Here is a 16059-nt window from a genome sequence, read left to right as displayed (position 1 = left end):
TCAAGGTTACCTATCAGGAGTTAGATGAATTTCTATTAGGGTAGTAGTCTCAAATGTACTTGATTTTTTTTTTTTTTTTTCCAAGAGAAATACCATTTCCAAAAGAAAACCAGTAGTTTACTCTGAAAAAATGTATTCCCTTTCCTTGCATTTTATTTGCAAAGGCTGTACTTTAAAAGAGGAGTTTTCCTATAACAACTTTATTTTTTCATTTATACGCTAACTTATTTTGATAGTATTTCACTACTAAATCACAGTTGCTTGGAACCATTCTAACATGGCTTGATTATTTTTTATAATTCTCCTTTAAGTTCTGAATTGTCTTGATTTGCACAGCTGCATCTTCTATTTTGATAGAAATTTGGGAGCAAATGATTTCAGGCAGGATTTGCAATGGACTGGAACAGACTGCTGAATGAATTCAGTACTGTTTAGTATATGGCAATCACTTTAAAACAGCTGACTTGTTTGGTTCTTTAGGTGGAAGTAAATGGTTACCAAGTTCTTAGAACTGTCTGCAATGTTAAATACTTACTCATGTTACAACTGCTATTAAACAGTTGAATTGGATCTTTATTATTTAGCTGTAAAATTTAGTAGACTTTTTAAGCATGTACTGTCTTTGAAGGAATTATGAATAAGCCGAATTATTTACTGTCTTCCATCATCTTGATTTTCAGATTGAGATCAGTCAGCTGTTTAGTAAATAACAAAATTCTGCATGTAAATTTAAGTGAGCAAAATGTAGGAGTTTTGAAGTTGATGAGACTACTCATACTGAGGATTTTCCATTTCTAGAAGAAAGGGAGTGCAACATATTAGACTGTTACAGCCTGGAACTTACCTGGTTTAGACACTTTCTCACCTCTTTTCTACAGCAGAAAAGCAGATAGAATTATTTTCAGTCCTCCCTCCCCCATTTCCTGCTCTTCCTGTTCTTTCTGCTGATACAGCCTTCTGCTGTAAAATATCTTCAAATAAACCACAGCAGCTAAGATAATCGTTTGATTGACAGTTTTCTGCTTCAGAAATGTACATCATTTTCTGTTTCTTTCAAACACTAATGTGAGAAAATTCTGCGAATTACTAAACTTTTAGCTGACTATTTAGTGAATAGTAATTTGATCTGTTCTGGTTTAGAGAAGAAAAATCGGGGAAGGGAATGTCTTGGACTAGTGTCAGAAGTCTCAGGGCCTTTCATTTTCATTTGCTCTGTGGTGGGTGTTTTTTTGTTTGTTTAAGATTTGTTGGTGGTTTGGTTTGGGTTTTTTAGGTCAAGGTACTAGTGATAGATTTCATAATGGTTGGATTTATGTTTATTTTTCCTTTTTATTTTAGACAAACTTTGTCAATTAAATGCGTCAATATTTAAAATGGTCTGGATTGTGGAAATAATTTTGTGTGAGTTTTTTTTTCTACCTATTTTGAGAGAATCAAACCGATATTTGAAGATGTTGTCTTTGATTATTACCTATTGAACCCATGCAGTTAATAGTAGTTATTTTGAACACAGCTGGTCTTACTACTTTTGACTGCAACATCTGCTGTTTAAGGTTACTTTTCCTGAGGGAGTAGGAAGTCGCTTGCATGTTGAAGGAAGAGAGCTGGCTCTGAGAATATAATAGCTTTTGGGCGTTTCCACCGACATGGGCTAAACGTGCTGAAGGCAGGCAGACGTTTTTTCTGTAGTGCCAGTCACCGGAGTATTACGATTGAGTATATCATGATTTGTTGTCTCAGAGTCACCTACTAAAAACAAAACAAACTACAAAACAAACCATGCTCCCCCCCGCCCCCGCCCGAGGGGAGGGGGGAGGGGGGAAAGCCCAAGCTGGAAAGAAAAAAACGCTGCCTAAACCCAGTACTTGCGAGGCTGCTGAAGGGTCCCGGTACATTATTTGGGGTCGGTTGCCAGCCCTGCGTGCAGCAGACAGAGGCTGCCGCTGCTCAGGGGCTCAGCCCCTCTGCCCTGCGCAACCGAGTTGGTGCGTTTCAAACTCCTAGATCAATGGCTCCTCCTCTCTGTGAAAACGTTTTGTGTTTGAAACGGAGCTTTGTCATAACCAGGGAGGGTGTGAGAGGGAGGAAGGCGCAGCCAGGGGTGCGGGTGACTCTGCCCGAACGTTCTGGAAGCGGGGTGGTGCTTCCCGCAGACTGCAGATGCAGCGCTCGCCCGCGGGAGCTGCCGGCAAGTTCAGGCATGGATTTCCCATAGCGGACTGGAGCCTGGAACAGAAAATGCTCCAAGGCTCTAATTTTTACAGTATGTGTTTTAATGTGTTAAGAACCGTGCTGTTATTCAGGTATTCGTGCATAACGCTATAGAACTGGGGGGAGGGTAGGACTATGGCTATATTTGGGAAATATAAGGGGTTTAATTTTTTGGTTTTTAAAGCAGCACTGGTGCCCTTTCTTTTTAAGCTCAGAAGCTGTTAATCCGGTGATTCATTCTGCAAATGACCACAGAATCACTGAAAGATGTATTTTGCATGGGCTTAGATGCGCTAGCATACACAGATCAGTCTGAAAGTAAGGCAAATCCAAATATATAGGTAACATTAAAGAGATGGTACTGATTGTCACTTTAATGTGATAGGCATTCTGGAAAAAATTATTAGCTTTCCCTTACAAATGACTCTGGTGTTTTGGATGCAAAAGGTGAGGAAAAATTTTAACAAGTTAGGAGTACTTTACATTGCTAAATATTTTCAGATACAAAAACAGTATCTTTTTGACATTACAGATTGCATATTGTGTTATGCTCAAATAACCTAGAACCAGCCATAATGAACAAATTATGCTTGCAGCAGAAAATGGGGCATATAATTTGACTGTGTATAGCTTTGACACTGTTGGCATCCTAAAGAAGAACAGTGCAGGGAACTAGAAGCGACCAGGGCTGTAAATAGGCTCTTATGGTCCTGAGATGCTCTGCCACGTTCAGATTAATAAGCATTCCTGTCTCCATTACTTTGCTTTTTCACTAAGTGGTGCTAGGCAGCTATTACAGCTGCCTGTACAGCTGCCTAAATGTCTAGCTAGCCAAACTTGATTTTATTTAAGGTAAATTTGTGTTTGTAACTGGTATAATAGTGTACCTATTTGCAGTGGTATTTTCATACCCTAAGAGTTCTTGCAAGGCAGCAGGTGAAGAGGGAAGAGCTATGGCGAATTAATCCTTTACACACACACACTCTCACTCTTAAAGTCTAGCCTCTTTTTTCTTTCCCAAAAAAATTACAGTGACTTTTAGAACACATTTTTGTCAAATGTAACCTATTCTTCTATTTTAATTGAACTTTGACTGGAAGAAAAAAGGTAAGAATTTTAAAATTAGGTATTAAAAGTCAAAGTGAGGCTGAAATCCAAGCTTCTGCTGCTACCTGTTACTCTACCTTAGAGGTACTTGAAAAAATAATTATGATTGAGAGATTTTTTTTCTTTCCCTCCTACATCTTACTAATTAAGAAAAGTTAAATGTGAAATAGAGACGACAAATTAAATGGCCAAACATGTTACTTGTCAGTATTAGGTTAAAAATGAATTCGTCTTACTTGGAACTAATATTTATTTCTTGTTGGAAATTTGCAAAATACTGGAAATACTAGGTTAAGAATACCTAGTTGCTGAGTGCAGTGTAATTTTTCTGGTGTTATTTCTGTTTCACAATGACTGTGAGCAGTGTGTGTGTAGCATCCTGGTTGAAACAGGCTGCAATTTATTTTGCAGTCACTATTGTCAAATTTTATTTATATGAACAATGAGAGCAGCACTTGATTTCTGACACGGATCTGGATTATTAATAAGCAAATACCTAGAAAAGTATATTCTAGAACCCGTTGGGAGGGGCAAGGCTTTGCTCAGCAATATCCTGCTGCAATTTAGGCTTGAAATCAGGCCCCTTTATGTAAATTTTACTGGCGCCAGCTAGCTGTAACTGCAGTCTGGCTCCCTGTCGGCAGCAGCGAACATGTGTCATGGATTCTCCTTCACACGGGCTGCTGGAGCACTCTGGTTTCTTGACAGAAAAAGCAGCACTGATGAATGTGAAAAGATGTACAAAGGAATCCAGGTGTAATTAGATTGCTAGTAAGTGAAAATCCTAAGGGAATTTCAGCTTTCTTGGGTTTTTTCAGTGTGCTGTCTTGTGCTGTGCTGTAATAAATCTTTGCCTGTTGGTACTACAGTGTGGTGTGTGGGAGGTACTTCACTGCACATAGTTGCTGCAGCACTCATAGTTGGCAGCACAGAAGGCAGTACAAAGAGTACAACTGGAGGCACTTGCAGTTGCAACAGTTTCCTTAGAGGCTGTGGCATGCTCAGTGAGCTGCAGGGGCACTCTGACGCAGTCAGCTACTATGTGGAGAAGTAGGAATTCCAGCAGGCTTTAACGAACAGATGTAGGCTACTAGCTGAGAGGTGTAACAGCATAGCTCAGGCTGGCTGAAAACCAGTACTCATGCTGCTGTGTAAACAAAACAAGGTCTTAGGATCAAGATGGCCGACCTGGAAGTCTACTTGTAGCTCGTAATACTTATGCAAATGAGCTGCATGTCAGTGGCTTACTCAGAGAAGGAAGCTCATTTTGCACGTGCCATCTTCTCACCAGGTAAGAGAATCAACTCATTTTCGGCATTCATGTTTTAGAGAACTTGGAAGTTAATTTTTTCATTTAGGTCCCACCCCCTCACTTGGCACAATGCCAGGAATTAAATTTCAATGCAAGTGGCATTTTCTGGGAAACCCAAAAGTCATTTGTTCTGGTTGTAATTATATTGGGGCTGCTGTTTTTAGGGGAAATGTTACCTAGAATTTTTTGTAGACTATTTACTTCAGTAAAATTAAGTAGTTAAAAAATATCCAAAATTTCAGTATGTAGTTTTTTTTGGTAATGTTACTGCTTTTGTTTGATTCCAACCTCTACTGTTTTGCTAGTGTGTTATTTTTGTCTCTATAGTGACACTGGTTGATGCACACGGAGGCTTAGCAATAGTGAGAGCTTACCCTGGAGGGGGTGCAGAGTTGACAAAGTTGAATCCACCAATTGTACTTCAGCTTCATGGTGTTATGAAGGATCATTGTCATCCTGGTTGTAATTTGAATTTTCTTCTTGTTGAGATTACAAAGCTGTTAAAGCAATTAGATACTGAACTGTTGTCCATGAATCTTTTAGTATATATATTTTTGTAAATGCCTATATGTACATTTAAAAAAGCTAATTTTGTTAGAAGGGAACTACCTTAGAATAGGGTGTTCTTATGATCTCTCCCCCTGAGAGGACAATAACCTTGCCTTAAAGCAGGAAAATTTAGCAGAATTGAAGTGTTGTTAATTACATAATATGCTCTATTGTGGTTATGCATGTAGTGCATGAAATGGCTGCATGGGGCAGATGTGCTGGTTCTGCACAAATACATTTATGTTGTTTCTATGTTATAAGTTGAAGTAATGACAGCGTGGAAGACTGGAAAGGAGGGATGGTAGGAGAAAATTATTTGAAAGGATGGTCACTGACCTAGAGAAAAGAGATAATTGGAGATGCATTAGCAAGCCAACAAAACATGGCCACTTAAAGGCAGACATCAGCTCAAGACAGGGATGTGGAACTGGAAGTAGAAAGGCCCGTTTTGGTTGAAGGAAAAATAAGATTAATTGAAGAGAATGAAACTGAAGAGGTAGAAGAACAAAGTAAGCAGATAAATAATTACAGGTTAAAATGGTAGTGATAGACATTAAAAGTATTGGAGGCATTCTGAAATAGCCTGGGAATTAAGGCCAATAGGGTAAATATACTAGGAAGGAGAACCAGAACTGGTTGATATTGCAGAGGGGAGGAATGAATGGTAATAGAGAAAGGTAAACTTTCCCATTCATATGGCAGAGAAAAATGCTGCATGCCTACAGTATGGGCCAAATGAGTTGCAGTTTGTAGACAGCTCATACACTTCGAAACCTTGCATAGCTTTTTTGTGCTAACTTAAGATTTTATATGGACAGAATTTTGCTTGTCTGCTTATATGCATGTCCAGACTGCAAAAAGTAAAAAATGGGCATGTGTGAGAGAGATTACAAACACAAGTGTATGGTACATTTCCCCACATTAAATTACACTAGAAACTTTTAATGCCTATAAAGTTTTCCATAAATGTCAAATTCTGTTAGAACCAATCTTGCTTTCACTGCTATATGAAGGAAACTGTTTAGGGTCCCTCCCTCTTTTCTGTGAAGTGTGTTAGTATGGTAGAGGAGAAATGGCATTGAGTGGGGCATGAAAAAAGTAGAAAACTGATTAAAATAAAATGTTCCTGGGAGGAAAACTATGAGTGGTAAAGCAAACAATAACAAATGTGGTATTTGTTAAGAATTGAGAATTCTAACAGTAATGTAGGTGATGATGATAACAAAATCATAGTGAAAGAAAAAAAATATATCACAATAAATATTTTGGTGTTACTTTAGAATTATTTTTATGAAAGTGAGATTATATTACAAGATTATGTAGACAGCCTATATTTTTGAAGCACTGAAGTTACAAGGAAGATACTAAAGATTCCATGATAGATATTTCTTAGCAAAGGTTATAAGGAGGTCTTTGTAATCTGAATCCAGGAGTTTTAAAATAATTGGCTGAGAATTCTGAGATGTCCCTCCCAGTAACTCAGTATAAAGTTGGTACTGTGGAAGACCCTGAAGACTTTTTGGAAAGGTCTGGAGAAAAATCATGGAGGATTAACAGTGTGTCAGTAAATGCGAAAAACTGTTATTTCGATCAGTGCAAAAGAATATTATTTCAATCAATTATTTAATTGCTGAAACACTATTATAAAAAGGATATCCTAATTAATTTGTTTTAGAACAAAATTCCTTGGTGTAAGTACCCAGTATCTTTAATGGACTGACTCGTTGATACTCCTTAAATAACAGCTTCCCCTCCCCAAATCCTGTATCGATAAAACATTAAATTGATTTTTAAAGCTTTTGAATGGTGGAGGGTAGCAATCATGCTCCAAGTAGAGTTTATGATTGGTATTGTGAAATAGTTATTTTTTTAACTTAGAGGATGGAAAGATTGACTCTTACAGAGTCATCAGGATAATTTAGTGAGACCCAAACACCATTTATTAGATTTATTAAATTGTATGTGTTGCCTTTGCACACTAAAATCAGATTTCTACATCTATAGACCATCCAGCATAAAACACATTTGCTTGACAGGACACTCTGTCCTGGAAGTAAGTGGTGATCACACAGACAAAGTAGATAGGTAAAGCCCAAAATAGACAGATAACGTGGGGAGTCTTGAGATTCTATAGCATACAGAGAAAAAGAAGTCGTATTATTTATAAAGTTATATTCCTGGATGTTACTAAATGCTGATGATGTGAATTATGCCTCAATACAGGTTGCAGTCCTGTTGTCTTCATTAGCATTTTACAATGCTGAAAAATTAGGAGGAGTCCTGGCAAAAAGCACAAGAATTATTATGACCTGGTCATATTCACCTTGGGGCTATATAAATAAAACAGTCTTATGGTTGCAAATGCAAGCCTGGGAGAGGTGGTCATGCAGACAAATTAATCAGGACAGTTTGTAGTTAGTCTGAAAAGTTATCAGGAAACAGTTCAGCTATGCTATGTGCCAGCACATGAAGAAAGGATGTATAATGATTCTTCGCTCATTCAAAGAGAAATCTAGCCTTTGATTTTTTGGATGAGGTGAAACTGCAGCCTGTCCTTTGCAGGAATCAAGCAAGCATGTTGGCTTTGCTGGGTCACCAGGCAAGAGACAGACTGTGGACAGGTGTTCCTTTTGATGTTACAGGTTTCTGGGCAGAATCTTTCTGGATGTTGACTTACAAGCAAACCTTAAATGGTCAAAATTAAATATACTTTCCTTTGTGTCTTTTATATATTTTATCAATTGAGGCATTTTTAAGTGTAATTCTTACTGTCTGCTTCTGACATCTAACCCTGGGTCGTGTTTGGGAAACTTCCAGGCAAGAAAAATGAAGTTTCTTGTAAATGGTCACCCTGAGTAACTGTGCAGATGCATTTTTCTCCATATGATTTTTTAAAAAATTTGGGAAGGCAAGCAGTCTAAAATAGCTGTATAAATTTTTATGTACTTACGTGTTTCTGAAATGGTATTACTGGATTGTTGCTTCATCAGCTGCTTTTCCACCTCATAAATCAGCAAAATAAAAAGGTTTTTTTTTTTTTTTGTGGAACTGCTTTGAGCTCTTCACTGAAGAAGTTGTCTTTTGCAGACCAAGTACTACCAACTCATGAATGCATTGGACAGTATCACTACAGCCTGGCCACTGTTTTTTGGCTCAAAAACTTTTTACATACTGTTCTGGCAAAATCGTTGTCAAGTAGTGTATTGGTGGAGGTAAACTTGCAGCTCCATTTTTTGGTATTACATTATACTGTGAATCCTAGTTTGATATTCCGTGCAGACTATCAATGCTTCATGAATTTATAATATTGTTTTATTTTTGAAAATTTGCATTAGCAAGCAAAACAAGGACCTCGTTACTGGAAGAAACGTGTTCTGCTTTTGATCACTTCCATCCTTTCCCCTTAGGAATGCAACACTGGAGTTAGAGGTGGCTCTAGGCCTGGTTTTTCTGATGTCCTACACAGATCGTATATCTGTGTATTTCATAAGTTCAGTGAGTTGGTGTGTATGATGTCACTAGTCAGCATGAACAAAACGTTGACGGCTGACTTCAGTCCACACAGTTGCTGCCAGCAACCCTGCAGAGGTGATGGTATTGAGTAACTGCAAACTGGGGCTTATGGTGGCTTTGAAAAGAATTCATCAGGAAAAAAATGTAAAGCCTGTCATCCTTGATGTGAAGTTTAAACCCGGGAAAGCCTTCCAGAATTACTTGTGTGTCTTGCATAATAGCAGGCCTCACTGAGGTCATTAATAACAGACATAAGAAATACTTTAGGAAGTGTAAGTTGATCTCATTTGAGGCCTGTAGCTGCTTAATCTAAAAGACAAAGGTCTTTATTGACTACATGGGTCATGTCTTCAATCTTCCTTTTTATTTTGCTTTTGTGTCCTCTAAGAAACCTAACATGAGAACTTGCTGACTTCTGTGGACAAAGAACATCTCGCATATCTTTTTCCTGCTTTCTTCTTCAAGGATCTTAGACTGAGAAGCTGAGGAAACACAAAGATTAATTCTTCCATTGTTATGGAAAAGAAATGCCTTCAGACTACAGATTTTAATTTCAGTTTCTTATGTTTAGAAGTCCACATTCCTTTGTAATATTAACACCAAGCTGTAATTCACAGAAAATACTTCACATTCTTTCTACTTGGATTTTGCTACAGATATAGCTGTTGACATTTGGTCATCCCACAACACAAAAAATAAATAGTACTTAGCAGCTAAAGTGATACAGCACTTGCTAATTTACTCCCTTTTATTAAGATTCATAGTGCAAGATGAGAAAGTCCAATAGGTGGGTTGCTTTTAGATAATTTGTTTTTTACTCTACATCTTTGAGACTTCTGTGTAACATTAGGTTTGTCATCTCCTATTTCAAATGGGTAATTAAGCATTTGCTTTTTTCCCTGATCATTTTAAGGTAATGATTTGAAAAACTGTTGCCTGAAGTGCATGCATGATTCCACTTATTTAGTATTTCATAAAAACATACCTATTTGCAGTTCTCATCACAAGAGTTTACACCTAATCATTAGAATTTCGTCCTCTTCTCGTTCTTCCTTAACCATTAATTAATCCAAAGAGAGAGAGATGTCACAGTATTTAGTTAATGTAACAGAACCCTTTTAAGAAGAATTGAAGAGTACTTCTTAATGCTTAAGTGCTACTTAATAAAGGCAGGAGAGAATGGGACTCTGTGTATGGATATTGACTAAACTATTTAAGATGGTACTGCATAGCAGTGGTGCTGCTTATTTTGCTGGAATTCTGAAAAGCTTGTTGCCTCTTTTGAATTTTATAACTGTATGCAAATTGTTCAGAGTAGCTGTCCAGGGCATAAGATGCTGTCTTGTTGCATAGGAAACCCCTCTGGATTAGATGACAGTGAGGGCAGTCTCTCAAGGATCAGTAACCTCATAGCAATATTATCTACAGAAATATGTTGACTGTGTGGATTCTTGCAGTCTTTTTTCATTTCCTGCCACTGTGACATCTGCTGCTTGATGTCTGTGTATTGTTAGAGTCACTGAAGGTCATTTATATTGGTTCTTTTTTTGTAAGATAGAAGAATACGTATGGGATCGTGTGTCGCATTCTTTAACTGAGGGAGTTCAATCTCATGTATCAGAGTAGTATTTTACTCCATTGTAGAATAAATCTAGATAATATGCTAATTGCTATATGGTATGAATTTTTTTATATTCCTGTTAGTATGAAATTCTCTACTTCCTGTCCTTGCTGAACTTAGGTGGAGAAACCAGGATGATTGCTGAATGTCTGTGGGATTTCTGTGGCACTTGTGGTGATTATTTCTTGCACCATGCAAATATTCTAAGATATTTTATCTACACATAGATACTTAGAAAAGCATAGGAAGAAAGAATCTTCTCCCACACCCCCTTTTCCCCTCTGAAAAATCTATTTTATTGCCTTTCATAAAACAGTTTTGAAAGGAGTGGAATGAGATGAGGTTATTTAAAGAATAAGTAGGGTTCCAGTGAATATGCCAAAATGGCAAATATCAAAATTGAGATGAAACTAAGATGTTGCTTAGCAACTGTGGTAGTCTCTGGTAGCCACAGATGAATACACTGCTACTGTAAAGTGAGTCTGTCTGAAGCAGGATTTCTAAAGAAATTACTTCATGAAATTTTATATCAATTTATTCCTCATTTTGGTGAACCTTTTGGGATGGGAAACAAAAACCTGCCAGTAAAACTTATTTTGCAAATTTATGTTTTTCTAGAGATAAACACGACTTTCTGCCAAGTATTTTGGTCTTAACATTTTATATTCTAGTAGCAATAAGCGCCAGCTTTCCTGTTCCTTGACTTGTCTTCACAATTGATCCAGGATTATACTGGATTAGTCATGCACGGGCTGCAGTTGCAGAATGGGGAGAAAAAACTATTTCATTATATCTGAATAATATAAATTGCTTTCAATGTTTTTCCTCATTGCACCATATTTTGAAATCTGACTTCTTAGTTGTTGTAAGCTGTTTCAAGCATTCTTCTGAAATGAAATTTTGCAGGTGGAAGATGGGTTGTGATGGTTGAAACCTATATATGAAAACAGTTCAAGCTTGTGGGAATTTTAAGAGTGCTCATTTTAATCAAATTCTGTAGGTGTGTGGAGCTTATACAAAAAACATGTTGTATTGCGTGGCACTTCATGTTTATCCTGATTTTTTTCATGCGAATTCTTAGAATTAAAAAACCCACCGGAAAAGGCATTTCTGACAGGCACTTAAAGAATTTGTCCGTTGCTTGATGTTCCCTAGTCTGGACTTCCAAAAATAATCTTTCCCATGTAGAACTGGATTCTTGGGCCTTGCAGTGTACCTTGCCCTAAAATCAAACACATTCATAGCAGTTTCTGTTTGACATCCTGTTTGTCTATGTTGTTATTATGTATATTCATAAATAAGAGTTGAAAATAACTTTGTATGAGCCTGTTGAACCTGTTACTCTTTGCAGCGTCTTTAAATATTTTTGTCTATATTTTTAGTAGCAGTATTTACTCAATGAATAGTTTATATTGCTACATCAGAAGACTAAGGAGTCAAAACAAAGAATTGAAGGAAAAAATGCAAAATGAGCCACTCATTCTATTGATTGACCAAAGAAGGGGAAGTGAGGTGCTTGGAATTCATATCTCAGGTGTGATAAAAGTCAGTATCTTATATGAATTAGAAATTAAGTTTCACAAACAATCTTGCTTTAGCTGTACGAAGTTTTTTGCATACCTGACCAGAGGTAGGAAACAAGATGAATTTGTTTTTCTGGGAGGAAATTGCCTTAAGGATAAGTTCAGTTATGCTTATTTCAGCCTGATGATCTATTGTTTCCATATATTTTTTAGCTTCCATGTACATGAATTACATTTAAAGCCCTATACAAATAAAACTAGATCCTCAAGTTCACAACCTAATTACCATTTTAGACTTCTCTTATTATACGCCACCTGGTCATGTTTTCCTCAACTGTATGTATCTATATAAATACAAAATGCATAAAGCTTATAAAAGGTCTATGGACATAATATATTCAAAGAAGAAGGGTGTTTTGTTGTTGTTCTTTAATGACTTAGCTTATTAGTAGAAGATGGCTTATCTTGAAAAGTACCTTCTCAACTGTGTAATTACTGCTCTCTTGCTGAAGATGTAACAGTCCTTCAGAAGACTGGTGGAGTTGTCATCTGACCACCTTTAAAAGTCTCATTTTAGAGGGGTTTTAATATCTGACAGCTAATACGGATTTTCTGGTAATGAAATCAGTTGTACAGTTCATTATGAACTAGTTCATAGAATATCTTAGATTGGGAACAAACTTAAAAGATCATGTGATCTGGTCTTTCTTGGGAAGGAGAGCCTAGATGAGATTATCTGACATCCTGTCCAATTGCATCTGGAAAATTTCTAGTGATGGGGATTTTGCCACATCCTTGGGGAGGTTGTTTCAATCAATCATGTTCTCTTTGTTAAAAAAAAAAAAAGAAAAAAAAAAGAGAAGCATCCGTCTTATACTGACACACAAGTCATGTCTTTTCCTGATTCTTTACCCACCAACTGATTTCAGCCAGACTTTAAAAAGTTTTTACACTCTGGTAAAAAAAAAAAAAAAAAAAAGGATTTTCCCATCAACTTTCAGGACACTACTCTCATCTTCCTGTGTTTAAATATCTTTGTTTTTCAGAGGATGTGAGTTGACAAGAATTATTAGCATTAGGTGTAAGCATCTCAGAAATGAACATAACTGTGCTTTGTTGCTTGAGGTGCTACTGATATAGGTTAATACAACTGTATCACTTTTAACTAGTGTGGCATCATTTCAAAAGTTACTCCTACTGGTATTGAATTTAGAAGTCTAGCCACAAGGTGATAATGAGAAAAGAGTGTCTCTTACATGGTAACAATTAAATCTAGAATATTGCATTTGGTCTCCTAATGAGTCAGAGAAATTGTATACAGCAAGATCATATGTCTGCTGTCTATGCAGTAAGTGTGGTGAGTAGGTGGGTGTGTCGAAGGTTCTAGAAAGGAAGAGTTCAGGAAGAACTGGTACCCTTTCAGGCTACATTTTGTCATTAAAGCCCCTTTCAAAGCTGGTTCTGTTTTTCTTATCATTTATTTCAATGATTGAAACTACATAAAGAAATCATAGGTTTGTTTACTTCCTGCCTCTTTTTTCTTGGGCAGCTTAGCAAAGAATTATATCTGGCAATCTGTGTCTCTAGAGCTTGTTCCAGATAAGCTGAAGTTAAAGAATCATCCATGCAGTGGTTGTTTAATATATAGCTTATGAAACATTTAGAGGACCTTTTGGGTGGCATATCAGGTAGTTTTTGCTACAAGTCTTTACAAATGTGAGATGTGACAGATCCTTGCCTAAGAGCAAATACAGAAAATTAATTGTCCACCCACTGACCCAAATGAATTTAATCTGGCATTATAGACTTTTATTAGAATAAGTAAGTCTTACTCTGGTTGCATGCTTTGTACTGTAAGAAATTGAGTGCCATAGAACTTCATTAGAAAGGAACTGTTTATCATTGTAAAAATATGAATTACATGCATTATCTGGGATCCTCAGCATATTAATACAATCTGTTACCGGTACTAAAAATGTACCTTTTTTTCTTCCTTTTTCTGTATTTAGTAATGAATAGAATATTAGGTTGGCATTTTCTTTTCTAGTTCCCATCATTTCACAACATTAGCTGCCTTTGGAAAATATTTAGCATCTGATAAATGAAAAAATGCCTTGTGGTAGGAGACAGTTTCTAGTAAAATGCATTAGGAGGAGCTAATTAACATCAATGCAGTAAGCTACCTTTCCTTTAAGAATGCTTGCGACAAACAATCTTCACACTAGGTACAGGTAATAAAGTTTGGGTAAACTGTCGTTTTCACAAGAAAATTTGTGTGCTTTGGTCTGTTGGGTGGTAGTGATGGTGGAAGCTTCCTCCTAATTTTATTTTGAGGCTTTTTTATATGCATTTTTTTGTCTAATTTCACTTGCTTCGTATTGGGATTTCTGTTTAATTTTTGTGATTCTGTTGAGTCACTCAGAAGATACCAACTGTCCTCAGTAATCTTTGTGACCAACCACCTGCTTTGGCCACTTTTTTCCTGATCTTGTTATTTAATTGCAACAGAGAAAATACCGTTTTTTCATTCTAGCAGTGCTTGTATGCATCTCATGTATCAGATGGCAAGTTTCAGGCTTCCCAAGAGCTAGGTTAGACAGGGTACATGTCCTGCCTGCACTGGCTGCTTCATTCACCTTACGATGTTGGCTTTCACCTGCCTTTACCTGTTCCATGAAACAGAAACCTGGGGGTGGATGTGTTGAATAGAAGGGTGTGGGAACCTATTTACTTGCTTCTGCTGCAGTCAGAAGAGTTTATGCTATCAGTTTCAGTGAAAATGAAACTATGGTTGAAGTCATAAAATTATGTACATGTAGATTACTGCTGGAATTACTATCATAGAACGTGTACATACATAGCATCTTTAAGATTTTGCATTTTACGGACTTAATTTTGTATCTAAATTCTATTCTTAAAATGCCTTCTCTATTGACAGATTTTCTTTTCTTGGTTCATCCTGCTTGCCCTTCCAAATCCCACAGTCTTTAGTTTCAAGTGGAGGAATGGTACAGATGTTTCTGGTGAGGTGTGATTAACAAGGGCTAACTCAGGAGCCAAGAACTTCGTGTGGGAGTCCACATCTAGTAAGGATTAGGTGGCATTTGTTGCAGGTGTTGTGGATTACTCCATTGCCATCTCACCGACATGAGGTATTAGTCAGAAAGATGGTTTCTGTTTCAGCTTGCCTAGAAACGAAAGTGAGAAAGAAGATAGTATGCAGATTATAATTGTTTGTTTTGATTTGAAAAGAGAATTACTTCAGAATTTATTGCTGTCACTCAAAAAGCTCCACGGCAACCCTGAGGGAGCTGAGTGCGCCGTGGCTGCCCGTACCGTCACGTTAGGGTGGCTGCGCGTGCCTTGGCCCCTCGCGTTGGCCGCGCCCCGCTGCGGGGCCGCTCCCAGCAGCAGCAGCGCGGGCTATTTTTAGCCTGTTGCCAGGGAGATTTGGGTCATGCAAAGCAGCTCTGCGGCAGCCAATCCCGAGCGGGTATGCAAATCTCTGGCAGTCCCCGGCATCGGGTAGAGCCGACGAGAGGACAAGATGGCTGCCGAAGTGCGGCCTTGGCCTGCCTCAGGCGCGGATAGAAAACTCATTCTTTCATGTGTCAAACGGGGAATATCCTCCCTGCCCCGAACAGCTCCGAGTCCCCACCAGGCTTCAGTTTATGGAAGAGCTGGTTTCCTGGCGCCCTGGCAGCGTGCCCCTTCCATCCTGTGCGCGGGACAGGTCTGGTGCGGGCCAGGCGAGGTGTGCTGCCCCTGCCACAAACGGTGTCTTCCCGGGGGGAACGCTCCCAACACCCAGCGTACCAACTGCTGGTTCAGTTCCACTTTAAACTTGCTTTTCAAACGCAATCTTTGCAAAAAAACTTCGTAAAAGGTGTTTATATGTTTGGCAAACACTAAGTAATGTTTCGATGCAGCATCACCTCTTTTGTTGCAAGTTTTGTTTTCACTTCTGCTTCTTGTGGCATTTGAGAAGTGACTCTTGGGATCACTGTCAGCATCAGGTAGCTCACCTCTGAATTCTGATGTCACTGAGGTGCCAGCTGGAAATCCAAGGTTACATCGCCACAGCTAGCTGCATATGTGATACGGGAACTAATCTAGACAATAGACTGTTCAGGGTAAATGTCTGGTTTTTCATTACAATAGTGTTTTTCTGCATTTTTGCTAACAGAAGCCAAGGGATGCAAATGTGCATATGTTAGTGATAC

General features: G+C 37.9%; 1 protein-coding gene across 10 annotated transcripts in view; it reads left to right on the top strand.

Annotated features, from left to right (window-relative positions):
- Positions 1-16059, top strand: part of ATF7IP (activating transcription factor 7 interacting protein) — an 82134-nt gene that overhangs the window by 13016 nt on the left and 53059 nt on the right. Inside the window, exon 1 of one of the 10 annotated variants that reach the window (XM_063154702.1) lies at positions 3952-4089. The exons of 8 other annotated variants lie outside the window; for them this stretch is intronic. The gene's annotated coding sequence lies outside the window, so the exon portion shown is untranslated. Of the gene's footprint in view, positions 1-3951; positions 4090-4215; positions 4610-16059 lie in introns of those variants that run through there. One more of the 10 variants, XM_063154700.1, reaches the window with a different exon arrangement.

The sequence above is a fragment of the Melospiza melodia genome, chromosome 4 (genome assembly GCF_035770615.1).
Source record: "Melospiza melodia melodia isolate bMelMel2 chromosome 4, bMelMel2.pri, whole genome shotgun sequence".
Lineage (NCBI taxonomy): Eukaryota > Metazoa > Chordata > Aves > Passeriformes > Passerellidae > Melospiza > Melospiza melodia.
This window is presented reverse-complemented; position numbering and strand designations above follow the sequence as displayed.